This window comes from Anas acuta, chromosome 5, assembly GCF_963932015.1.
Source record: "Anas acuta chromosome 5, bAnaAcu1.1, whole genome shotgun sequence".
Taxonomy (NCBI): domain Eukaryota; kingdom Metazoa; phylum Chordata; class Aves; order Anseriformes; family Anatidae; genus Anas; species Anas acuta.
Window position 1 is genome coordinate 11805414 of NC_088983.1, and position 26146 is coordinate 11831559.

Here is a 26146-nt window from a genome sequence, read left to right on the forward strand (position 1 = left end):
ATCTTTAATCTTGTTTCTCTTAAGTCCTTCTCCGTAAACACTTTTCTTGTAAAGGTAATGACCCATTTAGTCATCTTCTATGTATGTCTACTGTAAATAGTTATAGCTATTACTTTTAAACAGCTATTTAATACTTCAGTAGTTCTTAAGCCATGCCAAAGAATACTGGGAATAAAAGAACAATGAACAGAGATGACTGAAAATGAAGTTGTAGAACTGAAATTGGTCATATATTATTCAGAAGAAAAAAGAATAATTCTGTCAATTTCTGAGTTAAGGGCTGTTAGAGAAAGTGATATACTTTGCACTAAGTGAGGCTACATGGATCTTGAATCATGGCCCCAGGTGATATATCTCCAGGATCAACTTGGTTATCTCCTTTCAAAATCCTTCCTTCTATGGGAACAAAAGTTTGATGCCTAATGTACATAGTATTTGACAAATTCATCCCGCTGTTATAGCAACTCTTCCTATTTCATCCTATACACTGGAAAACATAATTTATCTTAACACTAGACATTGAGCAAGGCTAGCTGTGGTGAAGTAGAACTACTAGGGTTTTGTTTTACTACTGAGCTCAATTGAAAACTGAACTCAAGCCAAACATAGTTTAAGCACTCTGTTGATTATTTTCTTTAACATGGTGTGAAAGACTAAGGGTGCTTTATTGCAATGGGTGGGTAAGTTACCAGCAAGACATGCTGAGATGAGGAGCTGGTGACAACACACAGAAACTGAACTCCCCATTGCTCCCCATCACTCTGGAGATACAAGAATAAATTTTCTTATGGAGAAAACCAGAATATTTTCAGTAAAGAATGCTTGACAGAGAATCCTGCTGCTTGGTGGATTGCAGCTTTTTCAATGACCAGGAGGTCAGGAATGAACATTTCCAGGTCCTTGAGCACAAGCCCCTCACCTCCCATAGGCTGTACATGATTGGAGTGCCTGCTCCTCATCTTCCTCCCCACCACAAAGCATGTAGTATGCCTGCTGCACCAGAAAGCCCAAATTCCACTTTCTGAGGATTTACCCACTCCCTTCACTACCATCAAGAGTGCTGGCTTTGGCAGTTCATTCTGTGTTTCTTCTCTAGAACTTGCAGGGTAGCATCAGCGGGGAGAGTTTTCTTTCACCAGGCCTAAACCTGTGCACATACACACTAACAACAGCCATTGACATCTCCTTCTGTACCTGAAAAGGGACACAGCACAACCACTGTCTCAAGCTTTGCAATACAGCAGGAAAAGTGAAGTAAAATTCATATAAAATAACATAAATTAATAAAAATGTCATTTATCTGCTATTCACAGAATGTTTGAAGTTGGAAGTAACTTCTGGAGATCATCTGGCCCAACACCCCCTGCTCAAGCAGGGCCACCTAGAGCAGGTTGCCCAGGACCATTACATTGCTGTGTGTTACAGAACACTGGAGATTGAACATCAGTTCTGTTCTAAAGCCTGTCAAATGATGAAGCACAGGAGGAGCATTTTGAGTTTTCAGTTTGACTTCTGACCCAGACCTCACTAAGGACAATGGGAGTCCCTCTGCATTTGATAAGCTGCAGTAGAGGCTCAGCCCTCAAGGACAGGTAAACATATAGTCATTACCCGGTTGTAAAAGAGAATTGAGCTTACCTAAGAACTTGTTTTCTCAGATGCATTCTCTACTATCAGTTTAAACTGAAACTATCTGTAAAAATCTTGTGGGGGTCCTGAAGTCTTCTGTCTTTGGTCTGATCTCAGGATTTATTTTATTGAGTCCCCTGTCCACAAAAAAGTGTGACAGGGTGATGCTTGAAAAGCCTATTATGTTTATTCTGTCTATATCACAACAGATTTAGTTTGTTTACCAGGAAGATGCAGTATTACAATCTGAGGAATGAAGGCGGGGACAAGACTTTATTTGTAGAAGGTATTTTACAACCTTGGTATTGTTGCCACAAACAAACTCAAGGTGGAAAATCCTGATTCAGAAACGGGGAATACAAAGGTATGAGTTTTCTGGGCGGAGACAATTACTTAATCTGTGCTGTGGAATGCAAAAGCATAGTGGCATCCTGAGCTTGGTTATATGCAGAATAATTTTTTCTGTTGACCTGATCCACAGTCTATGAAAAAAAAAAAAAAAAGCTGCTTTTCTGTGCCTGCACACTGAAGGAGAGGAATATCAGTTTTGCTTTCAAACAGAAGAGTCTCAGGATGTATGCAGGCACATCCAGCACACGGCTACATAACTGATGTGTACATTTCTCCTTTTTCCACTTTCAGCAAAAGGCTCATCAAAGCTGTGGAGATGTTTGATATTCCTGGTGAGAAGAGGTCAGTGCTCCTCTTGGAGCTGAATCACATGAAGTGGAATCCAAAAGAGGACAGAGGGCACGAGAGAGAATAGGTATTATTTTTAGCACAAGGACATTCTTCGGTAGCCCTGGCATCACTGGCAACCTGTGAGAAGAGATCTATATCTGGAACATGATCCATGAATACATGTACAGAAGAGATGCAGAGATCTGCAAATATCAGGCTGCCCCACAGTCATGTTGTTGACCCATGTTTACATTTGGATTTTATTATACTTATGCACCTATATTTTAGACTTATTATGTATTCCCTTGGTCCGTTAGGGGGTAACAGAGAGATGGTGACTTCTCCTCTGTGTTTTGCCCTGTGTGCTTGTTTCTATTGACCATCTGATTGCGCTCACTGTGGTTCTGTTTTTTTCAGAGCTCTTCTGATGATATACTGCACTTTGTGGGAATCCAGCCTGAAGGGACAGCTTTATAAGCCTTCACAGGCTTCAGGCATCTATTTTTATCAAACTGAACAATTGTTGCTTAGAAAAAAAGAGACCCTTACTTTCCAGGCTGCGTGTGGCTGACCTCGGTTAGTCTGAACTCCTATGACCTCAGTGCAGCTTAAGTGATGTGACAGCCCCTTTAATTCCCGTCTTTGAGAGGCTCATGTGATAATCATGCACTTGCTCTGTCAGAGGAGCCGGCAAAGATGATTCTGTCTGTACTCGCTGCCTGCAGCAGACCTTTTCTTGCCTTCTCTCTTCCACCAGATTCCTTTCATTTTGTTGGTTCTATTCAGGAACAAAGGGGACTTTGTTGAATTGCCTTTGTGGTTTATTTTCCTGGGCCTTGGAAGATAGCAGACTTTTGCCACTGTTTTATCCAACTCTTTATCACATGCACAATACCCTGAATGCTTGAAGGAGGCTAGTGTGTGTTTGCCTAATTTTCTGCCTTTTTTTTTTTTTTTTTTTAAGCTGGAAGCCAGGTCTGACTTCAGGATGCCAAGTTAGAAATAATTCTCTGAGTAAAAACTCAGGGAGGAGTCCCTCCAGTCAGCTGCCATAAGGGCTTCAGTAAGAGGAGCTACACTCAATAGATTTCATCTTGTTTTTCATATTCTTTGGTCTTACCAAGCCCCAGCATCTACACAGTCATGTTTATTTACACATGTATAACACATCCTCATCAAACAATCTATGGTACTTCTTCAAACAGGGAAAAAGATGCATTGACTGTCCACTACAGCTGCTAATACTTAGCAGCTTTTATCTGAGGCTATAAAAGTGTTTCGACATGATAAACTGCTACAATCTCTTCTTCACAGATGCAGAAAACCAGTGGTGGAGCAGTTAGATGAGGGACTCCAGTTTATAGACTTTACCATAAAAGCCTTCTCCAAATCTCAGGACAAGTAAGTAGTGTAGAAAAGACTAAAAGGAGCAGAGGACTCAAGAATTTTGCCCAAACCGTTGTCACAAATGCCTTTCACATGACCTGCCACTCCGTGTATTCCCAACACAAAACTCCCGACATGTTTCCCTTACTTAATGCATCAGAATATCATTTTAAATGACGGACAATGTAGCCATTACTCAACACTTCCCTCAACTGATAGCTTTACCTGTTTTGTCTCTTTTGCCAGAAGAATACAGCATGGTGCTGTAGAGTCTCCAGACAAGGTAATAACAGAGAGTTATTACCATAACTCTCCTTCATCATGAGTTCCTTCATCAAAGCTATTCCCATGAGGGATGAGATCTAAAATCTTTGTTTTTAGTGGAACAGACTAACATCTCTGAAAGCAAAGTAGGAGTCATAATACAGTGCTTCTGAGCTCTGTACGCAAAAGGTCAGGCACTGTTTAATCTTGGGGGTGACCTCACGGACCTCAAGGGAATTTCGTCAAGGATGTAGTTAGTTTGTATTTTGCAATAATCTGTAAGAAATGAACTTGGCATTTCAGAGATAAAATTTGCAAGCAGCACCATTCCCGTCACCCAACATGCTTTGTAAATGGGATTTCTGTGACTCTTTATTTCTAAAACAGACTGATGTTCAAAATTGAAACTTTCAGCCCTTATTCGGGCAAAACTCACACAGAAACCAGTAGGAATACTGCCTAGAGCAGAGAGAAATAAAAGCTGGAGGATCTGGTGCTATGCAATTTGGCTCATGCTACAAAACTTCAGTAAATTTGTCACTAGCAAGCAAAGTGAGCAGTTTTGACAGCTATTATTATGTTGAATTAAAATGACAAATAAGGGCATTGATTTGTAGAACGTTTCAAATTGTGATAAATACAGTCCTAATGAGAAAGATACTTCTTTTTATTTGACAGAACACCAGTGTTTTTCCTTGTACATACTCTAGGTGCACCAACAAAAATAAAAGACCTGGTTATCTGAGGCAAAATTCCTGAAATATTATTCTCTAAATCTCTAAGCTTTCTCTTATTACTTTTTATTCCCAGAAGTATTTGATGATTTTATTGCCCACAAAAACTGTAACAGTAATAAAAAAAATAAAATTGTTAGTGCAAACACAGAATACTTCACTGTTTTTTTTTTTTACAAATTCAAGTACGAATTCAAAGTCAAACATGATTTTCAACATTAAAAATCTTATTGTCTGGTGGATAAATGGTGCTTACAGTAAGGGGATTGGGTTGCTTTTATATCCTTTATGCAGTTATAAACCTTGGGTTCTTTAACTCTGTTTTCACCCACCTTGGCTCCTTTTGAACTTTGAAGCCTACAGTAACTAGTACTACAGAAGAAAATAATTGTACACACACAACCACATAAGAGTTGTATCAAGCTCTTTGGAGAACAATATGTTTGGAAAGCAACTAGGATCTTATGGTTGCTGCCATAAATAGCAATGATAGCAAGATAATACTGCTTATCCACCAGTAACATTTGCAAATAAATGCATTTTGCCACAGCTGCTGGGGATTCAAACACTCTTAACGAGGTGTTTAGTCCAGGATGTTGCCATTTTACATGAGTGTTGATTTCACTGAATACTCTTGGGTGCTTCTGTCTGCTGTATTTACTAACTTGCACCTATCTCTATCTAATCTAATACATTCTTTAAATGCAAATAATTGAATTGATTCTATTCAAGTTCATTCTGTTATGCTAGTTTCCACACACACATTTGTATATTTTATCACCTGCTTTACTTTTTATATGGCATTAAAATGGAACCAGAAGGTTATAACTACTCACACGAGTGTGCATGTGCATCTACCACACCACCAGCTGCACACACACATGCATGGGCTTTACACACATGACCCTGTAAGCCATACATGTCCCTTTCACATGGAGAAATTTTTTTTTTTTCTTTTTCTAATTTTCCAAGGAATTTTCAAGAGACGTAGCTCGCTCTGCCTCTGCTGTCTGAGCCTTTTCACTTCTTACTTTTCACTTGCCCATCTCCCTCTGTTCTCCCTTCATGCCTGCCTCAAACACTGCTGTAGCCTGCTGAGATCAAGCCCATAAGCTGCCTGGGGCAGGGACGAAACTCCTAGCGCATCCTGACAGAGTTGCCTGTTCTCTGTGAGTGCATCAGCCTGGGAACTCACTGTGAGTGCACAGATGTGGTTGGATGCAGGACCAAATGTGGGAGAGCTGCCAAGAAAGCCACAGGAGGATAATGCATATGGAAATGAAGCAAGATAGGACAAATATATATTCCTTTGTCTAGGTGGGTACACAAGAAGCTGCTGCTGCTGGGGCAGCCTCACCTCCTCCAAACTGCTGAGAAGAGGAGAAGCTAAAGGAATTTGTCGTGTGTTATCACATCCTCAAGGCTGATTTTCAGAGCACAGAAACGTTTTTTTAATTCTCTTAGAAGCCACCTCCTGCACATTTACAACCTTTTAGTCAGCCTTCCTTGGGTTCAGCAGAATTATGTATAGGAAATTTCTAATAGGCCCCTTTATCATTTGAGATGCCAGTGCAGTATTGTTATATATATTAATTTTCTAAGCACTCTGTTCATGTTTAAATAACTCAGTGTAATAGCCATGCAATTATTGTCTATTCTGCTTAATACGTATTCATATATTTGAAAAAGGATTTTTAATATTTCTTTTGGAGTTCAAGCGTATTCCTGCCTCTTTTTAACCCTCTCAAACACTCCTCCTCTTCATGAAGATCAGTCATTACCTTAGTTTCATAGATGAGCCAAGTGTAAGCAGGGTGAATCTACACTGTCTGCTTACTTTTTGCTTTCTTTTATCATATTGCGAAAGAGATTCTAGAATCCCATTTGAATCAACAGGTTCCCTTAAAAACAAAATCCAGGAGCTCCTGGGACCTCCCCAGGGAGAAGTGAAATGCCAAATTTGACACCTTGCATCCAACATGGTCCTCCCTGGACTAACCCCAGAGGCCAACCAGCTCTCCAAGAGTTTGAGAGAGTATCTCCCTCCGTCCCCTGAGCTCCAGCCCTTGGAGCAAGAGGGGAGGTAGGAATCAGCTATTCTGATGGGAAGAGGTGGAGGTTATTTGGGTAAGGTGAGCCTGCAGGCTGGCACTGCCAGGTTCCTTGAGCAATGAGGCTGCTCCTTCCCTCACAGGCCATGCTCAGGCCTGACCCCATGAGGGGCCTGAAACCGAAAAGCCCAGATCCAAAAGTCAGGATCTGTCAGGTGTGTGGATGGTGCAGGAGAAAAACCTGAGGCCACTGAAGAGGCTGGTGGATGCCAGGAGACAACTGGTTGCAGCAGCTGAGGCACCAGCCATGCAGGCTGACCCTGCAGACCTCATCAGGACACAGCTGTGGAAAAGTTGGTCAGCAAGTCTTTTTTTTTTTTTTTTTTTTTTTTTTTTTAATGATTGGTGTGCAATAGCACTGCGCTGTTGGGATGTGCATGGCTTGTTGTAAGTCAGACAGACCTCTCTGCAGGGTGGTGGGTGGGCAGGTCTCTGTAGAGCAATGGTTAACAAGAGGGGGATAATGTAGGGATACAATTCAAAGAAGCAGACAGGTGTGTGGGAAGAAGAAAGCCGGGGGAGTAATAGCCATGGCGTGGCCCTTGGAGATTTGGTGATTTATGAATATACCAGTATCTGTATGTGGATATACTGATATCAGGTGCTACCTCCCTGATCTGGAGAGGGGGTGAAACTCCTGATGGCTACAACAGAGATGGAAAGAAATTTGTGTACATTCTGTGTGACTGAAGGTGGTGCTGGAAAGGGAAACTGCATGTGTGGGGTATGTGGGGAGAGAGGAGAAGACAGGCAACTTCCAGCATGGATTTTTTGGTGACCTGGCTCATTGATGCTGCCTGACACGTGTTATGCAAGAGGCAGCAGGTAACAATGATCTGTCCAGTCTGTCTGCCAGGTTTGTCATCCCATGGTCAGCCAGCTGAACACATGCATGGCTGAGAGCAAGCAGGCAGTCGGACCCATGCTTGTCTTGAGGTGGAGCCTGACTCACTGCAGAAGGTAGTAAGCAGAGTCTGCCCAGGTGCCAAAAGCATTTGGTTGCCAATATCTGAGGTAGGAAAAGAACCCCAGCTGTCATGGCGCACAGCAGAGCTTCAGATAACTGCCCTTTTGCAGATAACTACCCTTTTGCTGTTATCTGCCTTTTTGAAACCTGGAATATACTTGTTGCTTCTCTCTGGGTCTTTTGCTTAGGGCTTAGAAAAGTGAAGAGTGACAATCTCTTTGACTGTGGTATTTGTGGAGGATACTGTGGAGTTTCATTGGTTTGTCTGAATAGCTAGAGAATGCACATGGAATGCATATCTGCACAAGCCTACTGATATTTTCAGTGCAGGTGTTTAATAAGGAGACAAGCTGGCCAATCTCACAGACCTCTATCACAGTCCTGCTTATGGCATTAATACCTAATAATTAATAAATTATTAATAAATAAATACCTAATAATTAATACCTGAACTGTTTGCTGGCAACTAGTGAGAACTGGGGGTAGTAAAATTTTTCAAGGTGATAACAACAGTCTCCTCCGTCATTATAGATTTCTTGAAAGGGAAATGCTGATGTGTAATGCAGGGAGTCTTGAAGCTGGCCTGATGCATCTGGAAGTGTTGTCTCTATTGAGGGTAATTTTAGGGGCACAGCACAAACTAGTCTCATGGGGCACATGGTTTCTGGATCCAACATCTCCTCGGCAGCATGAAGAGACGGGCATGGAAAACAGATGGCACTGCATCTCATGTCAGTGTCATCAACTTTAGGCAGCTATTCTTTGATATCAGTCTTGTCTGTGCTTTGGAGGTCCTTGAGAAACACATCTGCTCATTTGACACAATCCCTTGAGTAACTGTCCATTTTTTTGAAGAATAAGGCAGATTTGTTGACATGTGTGAAATAGTATCAAAGGATGAGCACAAGGAACAGGTTCAGCAGTGGTGAAATCAGAAGAAGCAGTGGTGATCAGAATACTGCTGTCTGCCTTTTGGACAACAGCAGCTGGAAAGCTTTAAACATGGCCTGCTTTTAATACGCTTGCTTGTGCTGTGGGGCAAACAAAGGTTGAGCGCAAAGTGTGGCTTGAACCAGAGCTGTGCAGAGACCCATCTCCATAGGGCGGGAGCTCACTCCAATTGCTGTTTGGTCCAAGCAGTCCTGGGCAGTGGGACATGGAGTTATGTCCTGAACACTGTAACATTTCAGAGGGAGACACTGAGAGCAGAATATCTCTCCTGATACATCAGTGGGGAATGGATTTGGACCTCATAAGTCCCAGTGTCTCTGTTAGACCCTACTGCAACTCCAGCACTTGGATCTGTTTCTCATAGAATACATTACTTTCCTTTGGGGAATCCCTCTTTCTCTGTATAAGAAACATGAAGTACAATCTGTAACAAGCTCTATTAAATTATCCAAGAGATGTTGTGCTGGAGAGGATCCCTGGAAGTCATCCCCTCACTCTGAGGCAAGATCGCACTTAGCTAGATTGTCCCTGGGAGAAATTCCTGTAACTCTTCCTAGACACCTCCAGTGATGCAGCATCAACTACAAACAGAGACTGCAATGCTTCACTCCCCTTGCACTCAATTTCCGTGTTGTTGTTGTTTTTTTTTTTTTTTTCTACTCATTTTTTACCTCAATGTATCCTTGCAGCAAATCAAGCTTACGATTTCTTGTCCAGCTCTTGCTGCATATGGCAAAGCTTTCTTTTGGTAACAGCCTTTTCTTCATAGTGGACAACTGTTTGGAGGCCTCTTTCCCAAAGCACTTAATCTTCCTGCTGTGCTGCTCTGGCCTCTCTTTGGCTTCCCTGCACTGACCTTACGGCATGAGCTTTTTGTCCCTGTTGACCTTGTTGGCAATTTAGATCTCATGTTCAATATGTAAGACAAACCTAGGAGTAAGGCGACTTGCTCCAAAGACCAGGATCCTGGCTGAATACTAGCATGTGCGTCTCCTAAAGGATAATATCTCTATGAGGATTTGGTGACCCCTCTGTTAGTCTTGGGGAGGAGAGTGCTGGCCAAGGCCTGGGGAGTTCTTCTGTGGCATGTTGGCCCTCCCTGCTCCATCTGCTTTCTATTGCGCTTGAAAAGGAAATGAACTGAGCTAAATGATTTCAAAGTGACATTCCCCTCACTGCACTCTAATTCCGTAATTGCCAGCTTCATGCAGTTCCCAGTATTAAAACGTTTAGAATAATAGCCTTTGAAAACAGCCAAAGCTTCGAAAGGGCCATGCACCACCTCTGCTGGAGCAGTAAAATGGTGGCAGAATAATTTCCATATGCAGTGGATGGGTGTTTGGTTATTTGGGGGTCGAGCATAGTTTCTGCCTTTGCCAGGAATTTCTTTAAGCCAGGAGTCAAAATTACTTTTTCCTTTGTGAACTCTTTTTAAATGCTGCGTTGACTGATATATCAGCTGTGGTTTGGTCTCCAGTTGACTGCTCAAGCTTGCTGGTGCAAATTTTGCAAATGAAAATTTTTGAACAGACAAAAGAGAGATCCTTTCTTTCTTCTTTTTTCTTTTTTATTATTATTATTTTTTTTTTAACTTGGACATCTCTGTATCTCAATATAGGTGGAGAGCTGAAACAAGTTTTTACTCTTTGCCCTTTATCTGATTTATTTTCCACTTGCAGTTCTGTAAATATCTCTGTAGCAATGATAGCAGTTTTTTTTTTTAGTCTGACTTCCATTAAATACATCTTCAATGTAATGTAACAGACCGGGATGAGAAAGGCAATAGCCAGCCAGCTGACAGCGGGCAGCCACCAAAGATTTGCTGCCTCGTGGTGGTTTGCACATCACAGCTCAGGAGCGCAGGCATAGAAACTTCAGCATGCAGACCTGCAAGACTTATTGTGCTTTTTACTAAATCATTTCATTCTCTAATGCTACCTCCATTTGCTCAGTGCATACATTGTGTTTTTCCTCCCTATTTTTTTTTTTTGTCAGATTTTTTTTTTCTTGAAACCTACCTCTGAAACAGTTCTGCAGTTTTGGCATAATGCATTTACCAGGATGGTTGCTTTTGCTGTATTGTATCAAGTCCACTTCTGGAACTCATCAGGTTACTGTGAAGACTGTTGTATGTGTTCCATTAAGATCATATTTTATGTGTATATCTTGCCATACCTTTAAACAACATTTCTTTTGGTTTCAACAGAGTAAATTCAACTTTCTTCTTATATCACAAAGTAACTAGAATAAAAATAGCAAGCAATCTCTCCAGCAACGAACATTCAGAATTTAGGTTCTCATTGTGCACAGCTCTGAAGATGTGATGATTCCATTCAGTTAAGCATCACAAAGATCAAAAGATTTTATTGAAGTGTAAGTATCACTTTGATGTGAAAGTTATATTGGAAACGGAATGAAAATTAGTGTCTTCTTTGACAGTCATGGTTCTTCCCAGTTCCAGTTGTGGTGTTGATACTATTGGAAAATATCCTGACCCTGTTGAGTCCAGAGGCTGTGGTTAGGTTTTGGGTGAGAGATTAGTTCAGATTTTCCTTTTCTTCAATAAATATTGTTGCCTTAAATTTTAGCTCCATCCAGATGGTTTCTGAAGTTGGACTTTTTTCTTTTTGTCCTGATTGCAAGTCATTTCATTCATTCCAGATTTTCCAGCTTTCTCAATAATTCCTGAAATTGATGTTATTTCCTATTCTAGGCAGGAGAAGTAATATTAAAGCTGAGGCACTAGCCTGAGATTTGGAAAGTTTTGGTAGAATTGTGTGGAAAAAGCTGGCCATATTTTGTGGGAGATTTCAAAGACATAGTTTGATCTTTGTTGAAATTCCAGTGTGCTCGACCTTACAGAAATTGCTCTTTGGGCTAGAGGAGACAGTAGGATGGGGACAGCTTAGGAGGGTGGCTACTGAAATGGGAGCAGGAAATAAGGCAGGAATGAATGATGCAGGCCATTCCACGGGAATCTTTTTGACTGACCCTTCTTTTGAATTCTCCCACTCAGATGGTGGCATAATTTAGTTGGGGGAAAATCACTTCAAAGCCACTTTCTTCAGGAAGTTTGGTTGCTTTTCTCAGCTCAGTTCTCAAGTTATCTGGAAAATTCTTGCTTCACTGAATTCTGCATTCTTTCTTGGACATGTATGTTAGTTTCTCCAGAAAACGCAATTTTTATTCTTTTACACTTGGCTTTTCATTTTTTTAATCCCTTTAAAAAATCTCAAATAAAGTAAGGGCATTAATTTCCCCAAGTTATTCTCGTACTTCATGATCTAATATTTGGAGCACTACTTAAACAATCAGATCAATTTTTTAAAAAATAAGATCCATGGGTTAGTCCCAGAGTTGGGCCCTAAATCAGTGCCTGCAGATGAGGCACTCTGAGGCTTTAGTCTCTCTCCCTAACCAGCTTCTAGGAACACCAGCTGCAGTCATGTTCAGAAGTTAGACTGACTAGATTTGGGACAAATTAACATAGACCTTGGATGCAAAAGCACAGCTCTGAGCATTGCAGGGCTCCAAGTGTTTATCACATGCCAGATTTGAGGCCCAGTGGTGACTAGACCACAGCTTCCCACTGCCGTAATTCTGCTGCTCCAGACATGGGGACGATCTTCAGAACAGACAGTGGAAACCGGGCAGAAAGTCCGTACATACCTGCTCCCCCCTTTAGAAGTGATAGCAGTAGTACCTTGTTTCAATTTCTGCGTTTTTGGCAGAAACCAGCTGGTGATTTTGGTAGCCTTGGCTCTCTGGTGATGTAGAGAGCTGCCTGCCTTGCCCAGAGCTCCAGCCACCCCCGAGCCCTCTGGGGAAACAACTCCGCAGGGGAATGTCCATGTTTCTTTCAACAAAGCAACAGCTTCCAGCAATGGTCGGTGCCAGATGGCCCAGAAAAATTAAGTGGGCAGTTAAAGATTAGCTTGTGGCCTGAAGGCTATGGCCTTTTGAAAGAATCTTGTTTAAAAAACAAACAGAAAAAGAAAACCTCAAAACAAAACAAACAGGAGGAGTTTTTTGAGTTGTCTTCAGCTCAAGGAGCAGATGATAGTGGAATGGCATGTTTCTTCGACGGCACTTCATGTCGCTCACAACGATTATATCTAAATTCTCATTTTCTGGACTCTGGAGAGGAGTCAAACATCCAGAGAGAGTTTCTCTGCTCACAGGTCCAAGCCCTCTGCATTCGGCGTGCAGCGCAGACAGTTTGTCTCCGCTTTCCTCGGGACTGCGTTGCCAGAGCTTGCCTGGCTGCCTCTGACAGCCAGTATTTCCCACTGCATCTCCTGCACTCGTGGAGAGCTGCAGAGCAGCCTGCTGCCTTCTGCCGGGTCTGACAACTGCTTGAGAACCCAGCAGACAGCTTGGGCCCTGCCATTCCTGAGCTGTATCCACTATCCCACATGCGATATGGGACACGATTCCAGCTTTTGCTAAATAAAAGAGGCCATAGCTGCTCCTGCATTTAGCCTGAGTGGCTGTCAGCCATGCTCCCCGTCACCCCGGTGAGGCTGTGCAACTGCCTGGCCTCCAGCATCGCAGCAGCAGGGATGAGCCATGAAACTTTTCTCCTAATTCCTAGGTTGCTTTATGCCCTGAAGCTTGAAAGTGTAGCACTTTCCAAAGCTCTTGGCTTTATAAAATGCTTGTAATTCTGGGTATTTTTATTACCCGTGTGAAGGCTTACAGCAGTGTAACTTCATGGACTTCTAGCAGAATTATTCTTGATTTTTATCCATGTGAGACAAGTATCATATTCCAGGATTTTTCAACCTGGGACCATTATATTTTCAATTGGAAGCATCAGCATTTTGTCTATATACATTTCCAAACCTAAATTATTCTGAACTTTGAGTTCCACCAATTTATTTCATTGATATTTTGATTTCTTGGCCTGTTTTGGGACGGAAATGAAAGTTGAAATATCAAGATTCCCTCCAGATTGGAAATTCTGCTTTTTAAGCAGGTCTTATGCAGCATGGGATTCTTTTGTTGCCTAATTTAACATGTATATATGTATACGTACACCTCTCTGTAATGAGCACCTTGGGACCCTGAATAAAAGTTCATTACAGTTGAGCATTCCTTGTAACAGCATTTGGCAATGTCCCAATAAATGGAGAAATGTCCAATTTTAATCCAGCAGGAATAGTATAGTAACTTCATGGAGAAACTTCATATTGATCAACTATTAAAAATATTTCCTAAGGAATAAAATAAGTACTTCAGAAAACAAAATCTATTTACAAGTTAAATGTGGCTTGCAATGAAGAAAGCAAAAGTAAAATCATGATACCCAGGTCAATCTCATGTCCTTGAGATTTTTCTGTGTGGGAATTTGGCACAAGCAGATCCGCTATGGCAAAATTAGAGTGTTTTGAGCATGCTGAGCATCCCTTTTAAGCTCCCCCAGGCAGCTGTTTCACACTCCCCTCTTCTCCCTGCATGCCTCCTCTTCATCTCTGATGTTTGGAGCTGTTTCTCCGCTGACCTTCGTCTTTTGCAAAGCAACTTCTCCTTTGCCTTGCAGATTAAAGCAAGGTCTTTAAATATTTAGTTCAAAAACTTTGTTTCATATTTTAATTTCCCTTTCTCCTACTCTTTCCCCTCTATCTCCAGACTTCAGAACTGTGGCACCTGCAAGGGAGGAATCCTTGGACAGAGGTAGGGAGGGTGAGAGGGCATTTTTGCAGTTGAGAATACACAGGGTAAAGTGATTTAACTTTGTCTCTCCCCTTTCATCTAATACCAGAATCTGTCCCGTTCCAGATGGAAAAAAAAGTTGTATTTTCTCTTCTGGTGTCTTTGGCAGCACGATAGCTTAGAAGTTCCTCTTTCCTGGGGGCAGCGGGGACAATGCATGTTCAGTGCCTCTGAAAATCCTCCTGCTTAGGAAACCCTGGCTGGAAAGGCTGGGCTAGGTCAGGGTTGGCCCTGGATGGCTACAGATCGACTCTGAATTGGGCCTGGATGCACCTGACATATGCTGACCCCATGGCTCAGCTAGTCTTTTGCTATTTTTGTCTTTTCCTTAGGGAGACAGCTTGACTGCTTAACACAGTGCTTAATTCTCAGGTCATGATCTGCATGTCTTCAGGTCATAGGGGAATTTTGGTTTGCCAAGTGTTAAACCTTCTGTGTTTATAAGCGTTAAACCTTAATGTGGTTACTGCTCTCTGCTTTATGTTTTTTGTTTCAGTCTTGTGAAGACTACGACATATAGCTTAAGGGCACTGCAGACAGTAACTCCAGCTTTGTTTAAGGCATTGGAGCTAAAAATATTTCATGCTACTAACACATTATGGAAATGTGGGACACTTTACGCTTTGTAAATATAAAACTTGCATGTTAAGAGAATGAGGTATTTCATATTTTCTTGCCAAGGGAAATATTTACTTAATTTATTTTATAATGCTGATTTGTACATCACTAAAAAAACACAATATTTTGTTAGCTTTTGTGTGAATTAGGGGATGAAATCTTAAATTTAATTTAAAAATAGAAACCACATCATGTCACCATTTCTACATGATGTGGGAGTGCTGACCTCTTTAGTCACTTGTAAAATGCAGCGTGGCTCAGTAGGGATGTCTGTTTGGCTTTCCAAGCTGCTGCAGCACTGACAGCCTGCAGGTGAATGACATCTGGGGAGGACACACTCTTTTCAAGTCTTCCCACCTTCTTACTCATTTCTCTGATAGCTTTGGATCAGCTCAAATTTCTTGTCCCACTGAGCATCTGCTGACCTCAGTGATCTGCTGAAGTCAATAAACCTCTGCTGACCTCAGTGATTTCCCTAAGAACTACGGTGTGTATGGCAGCTTTCCTGTCCTTAAGACCCATATTTTAAGGGCCTGTCCCAAAACTCACTTTGTTAATGGCAAGCCTCTATCTGACCTAAATAGGCTTTAAATTGAGTCTTATTGCAGAATTTTCTAGCATAGTACAAAGGAGATTTAGTGTCCTGGCATATTTTAGTCAGAACTGCCTTCCTGCTCCTGGACAGAGGGTAAAGCTGTACTTGTGTGGGACAGGGAATCAGTTCCTGAAATGGCTCCAAGGAAGTACTCATATGTAAGAAGCCATGAACAACTCTTCTAAAAGCATTGACATTATTATTATTATTTTTAAGCCAGTTGGCAGCTTTTTTATCTAGTTATGAAAATGTGTGCAAATCTTATTTCAAGGTAAGTGGAAAAAAACAAATACTGAGTTATGAAATTTAATCACTATCCAGAGCATTGTAATAAATAAAGAAAATACCTAACTGCCAAAGAGCCACATGAACCACTGGCTCTTGTAAGTCTGCATTTGCCTGGACTCCAACCAATGGCTGGTTGTACACTATAGGTTTTCAGGTGGTATTTCTGTCTGATTTCATTCAGTCCTATAGAGCCCCCTTTGCTCTGGGTGGAGGATGTGCAGATGTGTTGCTTTACTTAGCAATATGAGCAGATCTTACACACACACACTTGAACAAGACCTTGCTATAAAAAGCAGTGATTATTTTGCCTTGTATGGTATGTATTGGTGAAGGAACAAGACCTATACAGCAAGGTACAGCTCTTTCGTTGTTATGGAACAATTTCTGGCACGTTACAGTGTGTTATTATAAGAAGCCAAATTCTGATCTCATTTGTAAATATGCAACCTTTACAGAATATAAGAGCCTCAAATGCATGTAAATGAGAACAGGACTTTACATGATTCTTAAAAAATTTAGAACAAAGTAGAATCATAGAAGAACAGGGCTGAAAGAGTCCTCCACAGATCTTCAGTCATTGGTTTGGATCCAGGTAGGATCAATTATGGCTGTATCATTCCTGCAGCTGTGCATTTCAATTGTACTAGAAGATAATTCAGTACTGGAGGCTCCTTTCACAGTCAATATTTTTCAGTGCCTCACCGTCAGGTTTTCTCTATGTCAAGCCTGAATCTTCTCTATTGCAATCTTGATCCAATTCCTTTTTGTCCTATCTACCAAACAGTATTGCACTACTAATTGATTTTTGTTTTGCAAGGAATATTTTCCACTGTTTTCTACTTAGAGGTGCTCACAGATGTGTTTTCCAACAGAACAACTGTAATATAATTAAGGTGCTATGGAGCAACAAGAATAGAAACTATTACTTCTACTAACAACAGCCATAGCTTTGATTGCTTATCAGTATAACAGAAAGACAATTTAATTAAATGTCTCTGCTTAGTCAAGTGGGTTTGCAATCTGAGTTTGCCATTCCTGTTGATGGAGCCAAATTTGCTTGTTTTTGGGGATTCCAGAAATCCATGTATTTCTAAGAATGAATGTTGTTAGCATAATGATAGTGAAGTTGCATGGTTTCTGCTGGGGTGTAACGAGGATTTCCATTCCTGAAGAGATGACAACTGAAAGGCAGGAGTACATGCAGTTACAAAGCGTTACGGGCATATACGGTGTCAGTGAATGTAAAGAGAGTGTGCAGCTCACTGCAGGACAGAGGAGCTTTTAAGAGACCAGCCAGTGAACAGAGAGAAGGGGACTGTTCAAGGTAGGGCACCACGGACTTGGCAAAGGAGATGAAAACTGTGTCTGTGTAAAGGAAACTTTCTAAAAATGCCTCACCATTGGCTCTGCTCCACTGACATTAGTGAGACTGGAAGACGTAGTAATAGCCTAAAGGATTAAAAGCATGAGTGGGAGTTCTGTGCTGTGCCATACTGGTGGAGCTGGAGAAGGGCTCACAACAGTGGGAAGTCCTTAGCACACATCCCCAGTGTAGACAGGGCCCCATTGAGCCATTAGGAGTTAAAACTGCAGGAAATAAGGAGAGGGGGAGGGAGTGTGAGAGACGCAGTACAGACCGTTCCTAATAGGAGTAAAGCTGCACATAGCCCAGAATACAATATACAGAATATAATTGAAAAAGATGTTTTGAATGAACAATAACCTTTAAATTCTTTAGTGTGTGTTCTCTGAGCTGTAGAATGTTCTGATTGTTAAGGCAATTAGCTTTTAAAAATAGTTATTTTTTTAGATTTTAATTACATGCTGCATTTTGCCTTTGTTATTAGATGGGGTCAGTAAGGTTACTGAAGTAATTATTGCGCTCTGCTTGGCACTGGTTAAAGCATAACTGGAGTAACTGCATTCAATTCTGTATGAAAAAACGTGGACAAACTGAAGAATTTAGAGGAGTGTATGAAAGATGGTAAGAAGTTTGGCATTCAGATCTAGGAGGAAAGGTTAAGATAACTTGGCACCTTTAGCCTAAAGGCAAGAAGAGTGTGGGGAACATAATAACGGGAGACATAAAGGAATGTTATAAAGAGGACAAAGATCAATTATTCTCATTAGTCAACAAGGATGCAACAAATAATAATTGGCTGAAGCAGAAGGGAAGTTTTAGGTTAAATATTAGGCAAAACTGTAGAAGAACTGTTCGGCAGTTGGACAGGCTGCCAAGAACCATTGGACAATCACTGTTGTTGGAGTTATTCAAGGCCAGACACCCATCTACAGGAACAGTTATAGAATAATTAAATCAATCCTGCCACAGGCAGAGGGGTGGGCAAGGGGTCCTTCTGGCCTCAGTGACTAAGATTTTGGATCTACTTTTTCAGGATTACCCACCTTCTTATTGTGTAACCTATGGAGTCTGCTTCACGGACGAGAACAACATTTTAAAGCTGTTCTTCGTAGGGTCAGAAAACATGTGAGACATAAAATTATTCCCTGATCTGTGGCCATGCATTTCTTTTTACAGCTTCTTAGAATCAGACTTCCTTTCCTCTGGGTGTCTCTGCTTTGTCCCTTTGAAAATACGAGCTCTGGGAAAATAAAGTAGAAACCAAAACCAAGTAGAATGGCTTTGGACTTATTCATTGCTATTCACTGCTTTATGGCAGCTTTTAGAAGTTGAATTGTAAATAACCTCTGCGTTTTATTGACAATATGCTCCTCATCATCCCTACTACTTATATGGAAGAAAGTGATTATGCTGAGCGCAAGCTCTGCCTTCCTGGTGTCAGCAGACATCTTCTGACTGACTCGTTGAGATACTTAAAGCAAACTAGGAGTAACTCTGCAAAAAAGTTACTTTGGTACACAATTCTTACCAGCAGGATTTGGCCCAAAGATTGACCTGGACATGTTCTGCTTCCAGCTGAATGGTCAATGCCAAGGGATGGCTCCAAATATTGGTCACTGTGTTTGCAAACAGAGCAGACCATTTTTAGAGGTACATTGGCCTGTCTTCTGCACATCTGAGATTAGAATCTGGCTGCCTGATGAGACAGCTTACATGTGCTCTCTGAGGCACTGCAGAGATGATAAAAAGGGCAGTGAGCTAATTTGTATTGCTAATAGTGGTCTTAAAGTGGTAATTACATATGCAATTATAAACCATGAGCCCAGCCTGTTTATTTTTCCCCTCTAGTGCTAATGAAAAACAAAGTAGCCTTAGTGTTTTGTGAGATCCTGAATGCAATGGAAGCAATCAATCGTCTAACTAACTGGAAGGCAGAGGCACAGTATGATACTGCTTTAGTTAAAAGTTTAAAATAAAATAAAATAAATAAAGTGGAATAAAATAAAATGCAAGATGCAAAGATTTTATTTCCCCAGAATAATGACAAAGTCAGACAAGATCCTTGTATTTGCTAAGTCTGAAAACACTGAGCAGCCCCTAGTGTCTGGAAAACCTTGTCTGTCCATGCTCTGTCTACTTCCACCCAGTAATATTATCTAAGAAATACGGGGATATTTTTGCTGTGGAGATTACCTCTGTTTGCTGAATCAAGAAAATAGGAAACAGTCACAGAGTGGGAGATGCCATTGCAATGTGGTGTACAACCTAAAACACTGAACAACCCCATGAACATGACTGTAAGAAGCCTTCAGTAAGGCCCTTCATCCTTTTTTTCTCCCGTCTTCTCTTTGTTTCTACACAAAGCAAAGTGTGCTGGGTTATTCTGAGGGCGTTGGTGTGGAAGGGTGCCCCTGCATCTTGGGAGCCCTGGGAAGGCTGAGCTGGAAAAATCCACCCTTGGAGATTTGCTGCAGGTCTGCGTGCTGGCTGTACTCCAGCCATGGGGCAGAGGGACCCATGGGAGCCTGTACTGGTTCCCATCATGGCCCATGTATGCCCGGGGGCTCCATGAGAAACCACAGCCATCCCATCTCCAGACTTTGCTCTCCCTCACCCTGGGGATGCTGTGATCATCTTCTGCAACGCAGGGAAAGAAAAGCAGAATGCTTTAAAGAAGCCTGCTTTTCCGCTCTTGTGGAGTCAAAGGAGACCATTTCATAGCATTAAATCTGTATTTCTTCTCTAAAGATTGTACTATTGGTGAATATCTGATGTTTAACATACATTAAAAACAGGCAAACAATGGTCTTTGAATTTAGTTATCCTCAGCAAATATCACTGAGATATATACGTATGTCTAATAGGTCATGTTTCTGAGAGGGGGGGGGAATGAACCTTTTCTTCTGCAATGTCTATTAATGAGTCTACGTGCAAAACTTCATCCAATGGTTTTTGGAACTATAAACCCTTCCTTTCTTGGCTTAGTTCTTCAGCCTCTGTTAATGCATTTTTTTTTTTTTTGCCGACTTCTCATCCTGGACTAATTCACAAGTGAATGTGGAGGGGAAGAGTACCTTCACCACCCCTTCAGTGCTGAATCGAGGCAGCCGGAAGGGTCAAGAGGCTAGGAATACCTACAAAAAGGGATGCTGTCTTAGCAGAGAGAATGAGGCATTCTTAATAACACTGGTACTTAATAACTCAAAGCTGCTCGGTGTGGCTTTTTCTGCTTGTGCATCTCTTCGCCTGCTAGCACTACTTTGTAACCTCATGCACCCTCGAGACCCATCCCCCTCACTGGTAATTCACTGGAGAACTTGTGACATAACAGCATTAAGGCGCTGCCTACTCTGACTTTCTCTGTGATGTGTTTTAAACAAGATTCCTGCTACAAAGTTGAAAGAGTAGAGGAAGAAAACCCGACATGACTTTGGGGTAGTGCAAACGAGTCATAGGAAACTCACTCTAGAGATATCTCCAGAGACTAGTCAAGACAAAAGTTACAGCACAAGCATTTGGAAGGGGGCCACTGCAAACAATTTGTCCTCATTCCAGTTGAGCAACTGTAAGCAGGGACATTTTCAACACAGGCCATTTAGGGACAGAAGGAAAGATTGGATGGCACTAAAAGAAACTACACAAATACATGGTGATAGGATGACTCGGCCACCCGCCACACATACTCTGCTGTTTCATTGTTCTTTCTCCTATCATCCCGACATCTGAAAAGGTCCCACCCCAGCACAGCGGCACAGCACAGCAGAGATGGGCTTAAATTAACTCCAGGTGACAAAATCACCTTTCTCGGTTGGCTTCCATTTGGCATGGAAAGAGGACAGGGGCCATATGTGTGGCAGAAGCTGAGCACAACTGTGTTAAAAAAAGGATTTTGCTTGTGAAAGTGAGCAATGTAAGAAATAGGGAAAAAGGATGCTTTGCTCTGCTGAGACATTCTTTTAGCTCTGTGAATCTTGGGTTTAAAGGGCTGCAGTCAACCTTTTTGAGGAAATGCTTGGACATAGTTACACTTTAGTCCTTCTTCCCCCTTACTTATGAGTTGTTCTTGCTCTGCTATTTCCCTCAGCATGCCAAAGGCCCCATACCTTTCCATGGAAAGTTTCTGCCAACATCTGATTTTGTATTCATGCTGCATAAATAAGAACAGGACCTCCCTCCAGCACCTTGGCATGGGGTGGGGAGTTGGATGGAAGGATGGTGCATGATAGAAATATTATGTAAGCAAGGTCTGGATGTCTGCAGCCCCAGCTCTAGACAGCCATTGTCCGTAGATATTTTAAAATGGCCTTTTTCTTTTCCCCTTCTGAGCGCCACATCACAATACAGTTTCATTCAGTGAAGAGCTGGCATTTGGGGACTGGATGGCTCAGCTGGCCTGTTTTGGGATGGGGCGCCTTTCATCTGTAGGTCACTGCTTTGAATTCTGCCCACATTGTTGGCAGCCGGGAGCCGTTCTCTTCTGATGGCAGCGCAGCAGCATATGCAGAATTGCTAGGAAGTCTCCGATCCTAGACACCATGTCTAGATCGTAAAAGCTACCGTAACAATTGAGTCTAAATGGCACCCTTCTTGGCAGTTGAAGCAGAGGCCAAGCAATAAAAGGGCTATGGAGAATGGACTACTGTCTAGCATCTATAAGCTAATAGTGAGGAACACGGGTGAGGGAGTGTGAGAAAGTATGCACAGCCCATGAAGGCTTTTTTTGGTGAAGAAAGAGCATTTCAGTCTCCTAGACTGAAAGGCCAACACCTTTCAATAGCAGAAGAATCGTTTACAATTGTGAGAACAAAACCATTGTTAGTCCTCGTGCCTTTAACAATGCTGCTTCCTGTTGGCATCTTCTGCCTACTAATAACACAGTCCCACGATTTGTATCTTCACAGTGCTGCACGAGCACTAACTAATTAATCCTTTCTCACCCCTCTGAGGCAAGTAGTTTTTTAATGATCTGTAGTGGAGACGTCTTCCTTAAAACTGTTGCAGATAAGTATAGAAATGCTACATAATACAGGCTATACAGCGTATGCTAAGCTTAGGATTTTTGTGTTTGATACAACTGTTCCAGTTCAGGTAGGCTACACCCAGTTAAATGTTTTGCTTAACTGAAGTCTTAATTAAAATAAATGGGAGCTACTTGAAAAAAAATCAGAGCAGGGCAGAGTTTCACTGTAATGATATGAAACAAACAAACAGCCCCTCCTTTCTGCCCCCCAAACAAATCAACTCCCCTTCACAGGAATAATCTCTGGCTGTCTGACCTTATTTATTCAGATGCTGACATGAATCATCATCTGAGCAAGCATTCCCTCCTACACCTGCAGTACTTGGGGTTATAGTTCTCCTTGGTTTTCTGCGGCAAAAAGCTCAGTGTTACTTGGAGCTGTCTCCATCTGGCAGGCCACGAAGTCCACAAGAGCACAGAGGTCTTTCTGTAAAGATGGAGACAGCCCAGATTGCTTTCTCTTTACACAACATCTCAAGAGGGCTCTAGACTTTTCTCTTTTGCAGTTAGAGTCAAGTGTGCAGTCTCTTTCCCTCCTATCTACATCTTGTGTGATGACCTCTTCTTGGGGTAAAGAATTGCGTGGGTGAGTTTGGGGGAGGGGTTGTACTTCTCGGTAAAGCCAAATTGCAGGATGCAGCACATCTTGAGCTTGGCAGCCTTTCCCGCTTCCCCAAGAGGCAGCTGAAGGGCCCAAGCAGGGGTAAGACGTTATCAGCTCACTTCTAGCGTGCCAGAGCATATCCTTACACACAGATAGCGACACACTGTATGCACCACAGCTGACCTCTGTGGACCAAAGGAGATCATTTGGTGGTGGCAAAGGGAGTATCTCATGTCATCTGTACGCTATTACAAGGCCGAGTACTTAACAAATGAGTAACTCTGCAGCGTTAGCCATAAAACATGTACAAAAGTGAAGGCAGAAGTTAAACATTATGTTATCTGCCAGTCATTCATTGTTTGGGGGGGAATATCCCAAGAGCATGGCTGAGCGTCGGTGTCTTAAATATCTATACATTGCTTTTGGAACGGGGTCATTTGTCACCATCTGGGATTATACCACTAGCAGTATATGAGCGTATTCACGGTATTATGCAGCTCCAGATTTCAGCCATATGGAAAAAGTGTAATATAGTGAGAAATTTAATCCTTTAATAGAATCCAGAGCACCCTCCAGAATGTTTTCCCTAGTTTTATTTCTTTGCAATGCAGGCTTAATAACTACTGATGTAGCATTTAAATTGGAAGAGATGCAAAGTCTAGATAAGCTGGGAGATCTGCTGATATCAATTGCCTTCTGATAGGAAAATCCCTTGCTCTTTCAGTGGAAAAACCCACCAGGCTTACTAAAGCCAGAGGAAGGGTATGGCATAGCTGTGGCATGCATTAACCTCCTTTGACTTTTTTGTCTCAATAGACACCCAAAAGGGCTCCCATAAGAGCTATTTGCATCTCATGTTTACTGTGGAAGTTGTCTTTGCGCTCACCTTTCATCCAGCACTGTTGCAGAATGCTAAAAGCATTGTGACTTGCGACAGGATGCTGTTGGAGCACATCAGATAATTCATCTCCTTCCCTATCATCTACCCCTCTTTATAGACTACATTTGTGGTAGAATAGTCATGCTGATATTACCTCCCTGCTTATATGAGACTTGGTTGATCAGTGCAGGTCTGTCAGTGGCAGTAAGGCACTGAAATGGTTATACTGATGAGCTCAGAAGTCAAAACTTCATTTATGCAGTCTTCCCTGGTGGTACTAGGCCAGCTTCCCCAATGCTGTATAGAGTATATGAACCTGGATACAATGCTGTTAAGGATTTGGAGCAATGATGAAACTAGGAGATCATGTAAGAAATTAGCTCCATTGATTTAGAAGCAATGATCTCTGGAACCAGACTCTGACACTGGCTGAGCTTTGACAACAGTGTCTGAAGGAATTTGATGCAATTCTGAGCCTTACGTCTCCAAAAAAGGCTGTTCCTGCAATGTACCTGGCATGGCGTTGTAGACTAATGCCAGAGAAATGCAAATGTTCTCTGAAAGAAATGGTGGGGTTTTCTGAGGCCAGCAGCAAATAATATATGTTGCTGTCTGCAAAAGGTACAAATAGCTACAGTTCAGTGCAGAAAAATATATTATGGCTATATCTGGCTTAAGTGTTACATAGTTCTGTGGGCTGCTAACAGATATTGCCAGAGCAACTTGTTATGACAAGTTGTGTTGTATTTGTGAACCCTGCAATGTTACTGGCACCACCTCCTCATACTCCCAGTGAATGGGAGTTAACTTTGGTTGAGATAGGTTGTCAGCCCATCCCAAATACCCTTGAAGCTCAGTATGAGAAACTAATGTGACTCCAAGCTTCAATGCCTGTGACAAATAGTCCTCTGATAGCCAGATTTTCCTCATCACTGCACAGGTCCATAGAGCAGGTCAGGATAGTTTGAATACATTTTTAGAACTAGACCAGGGGAGCAGATGAGAGAGGGGAGAGAGTACAGATTGGCAGAAAATGGGAAAAGAGGTCTGGAGAGAGGCAGAGAAACTGCAAAACAGACGGCAACTGAAGTAGTCATATGGCAGCCCTGTGCCTACATCTATATACTAAGTCAGACAAAGGAGGGATTTGCACACAGGTGGGGAACCTAGTTGGGAAGGAATTGGATTTGGTTGGGTAGATCCCTCTGTTTCACTTTTTCAGGGAAATTTAAACTCATGTCAATGAGACTCAGGAAAATTTTGTAGAAAACTCAAAAGTTTTTGGAAAATCAATCTAGCTGCATCTGTCAGATTATTTTCTCACCTCATAACAACCTAGCAGATGAACTCTTTGGAAGAACACACAAATGGGATGGTACAAATCTCAGTGAATCAGGCTAGTAGAAGATGATCGGATGAGCTTTTCACTCATGAAAATAAATAAATCAATGGCATGATGTAGGGCAGTAGGAAAGTTTGTGGGGGAAAAATATTTTGTAAATCAGAGGGAAACAACCCTATATTGTGCTGTTTGGTTACTTTTCTTTCCTACTGATGCAAAAGAGAAAATAACTCAGATCACCTTTCAGAAAATTTCACTTCATTGGCCCTTCCTAGTGTGTAGCCAGAAATGAGAAGAAATGAACAAATGTCCTTCTTAAGGACAGCAGTGGGAATGGGCGCAGTACATGGCAGCCACCCATCTTTCTCATCTTTCTTAGGCTGTCTGAATCAAACCAAAGTGTAATTGGGATGTAGCCCTTCATCTCTCGATTACTTGACAGAACAATAAGACTGAAAAGATAAACGAAGTGATAAAATAAACAATTTCTCTACAGTTTTTATCATCTGGCTGGCTCTTTTCTATGGAGCACAGACTGCCCAGTGACAAGTGGGCGTTGTAGTTTGTCAACAACAACAGTCTACTGAGCCTGAAAAGAGAAATGCATTAAACAAGAGGAAAGAGGTATTTTAGTTACTGGAAAAACTATGTCTTTAGTCTCTAGGTGTATTTGATACACTAAAAATAACTGCATGACCGCCTGTGATTGGGAGCCGTGCTAATTATGGCTGGTCAAAGCCAGCAAGGATTGGCTTGGGCCATTACTGCCAAGAGGAAAGGCTGGTGTAGACCACAACTGGCTTATTCCAAAAAGCAAATAACCCTGAGGGTCTGATCTGCAAAAGTGCTGAAGTAAATGGGAGTTGTGGTTGCTCAACACTTCCACAGATCAGGCTGCTCTATCCTCATTAGCCACACTGCTGCTAATTCCTATAAAGCCTGCAATTTCTTTTCATGCAGATAAGTTATTGTGCAGGAGTAGCCCAACACCTGGCCTC

The 26146-nt window shown here is 41.8% G+C and overlaps 2 long non-coding RNA genes across 6 annotated transcripts in view; one reads left to right on the forward strand and one right to left on the reverse strand.

Moving 5' to 3' along the window:
- LOC137856886 (uncharacterized) overlaps window positions 1–3989 on the forward strand; it is a 41946-nt gene extending 37957 nt beyond the window's left edge. Inside the window, exons 4-6 of one of the 4 annotated variants that reach the window (XR_011096856.1) lie at window positions 1314–1592; window positions 2272–2395; window positions 2728–3989. This is a non-coding gene — a long non-coding RNA (uncharacterized lncRNA). Of the gene's footprint in view, window positions 1–1313 lie in introns of all 4 variants that reach the window. The other 3 variants (XR_011096855.1, XR_011096853.1, XR_011096852.1) reach the window with 3 other exon arrangements.
- Window positions 1–26146, reverse strand: part of LOC137856887 (uncharacterized) — a 57801-nt gene that overhangs the window by 7925 nt on the left and 23730 nt on the right. The window lies entirely within an intron of this gene.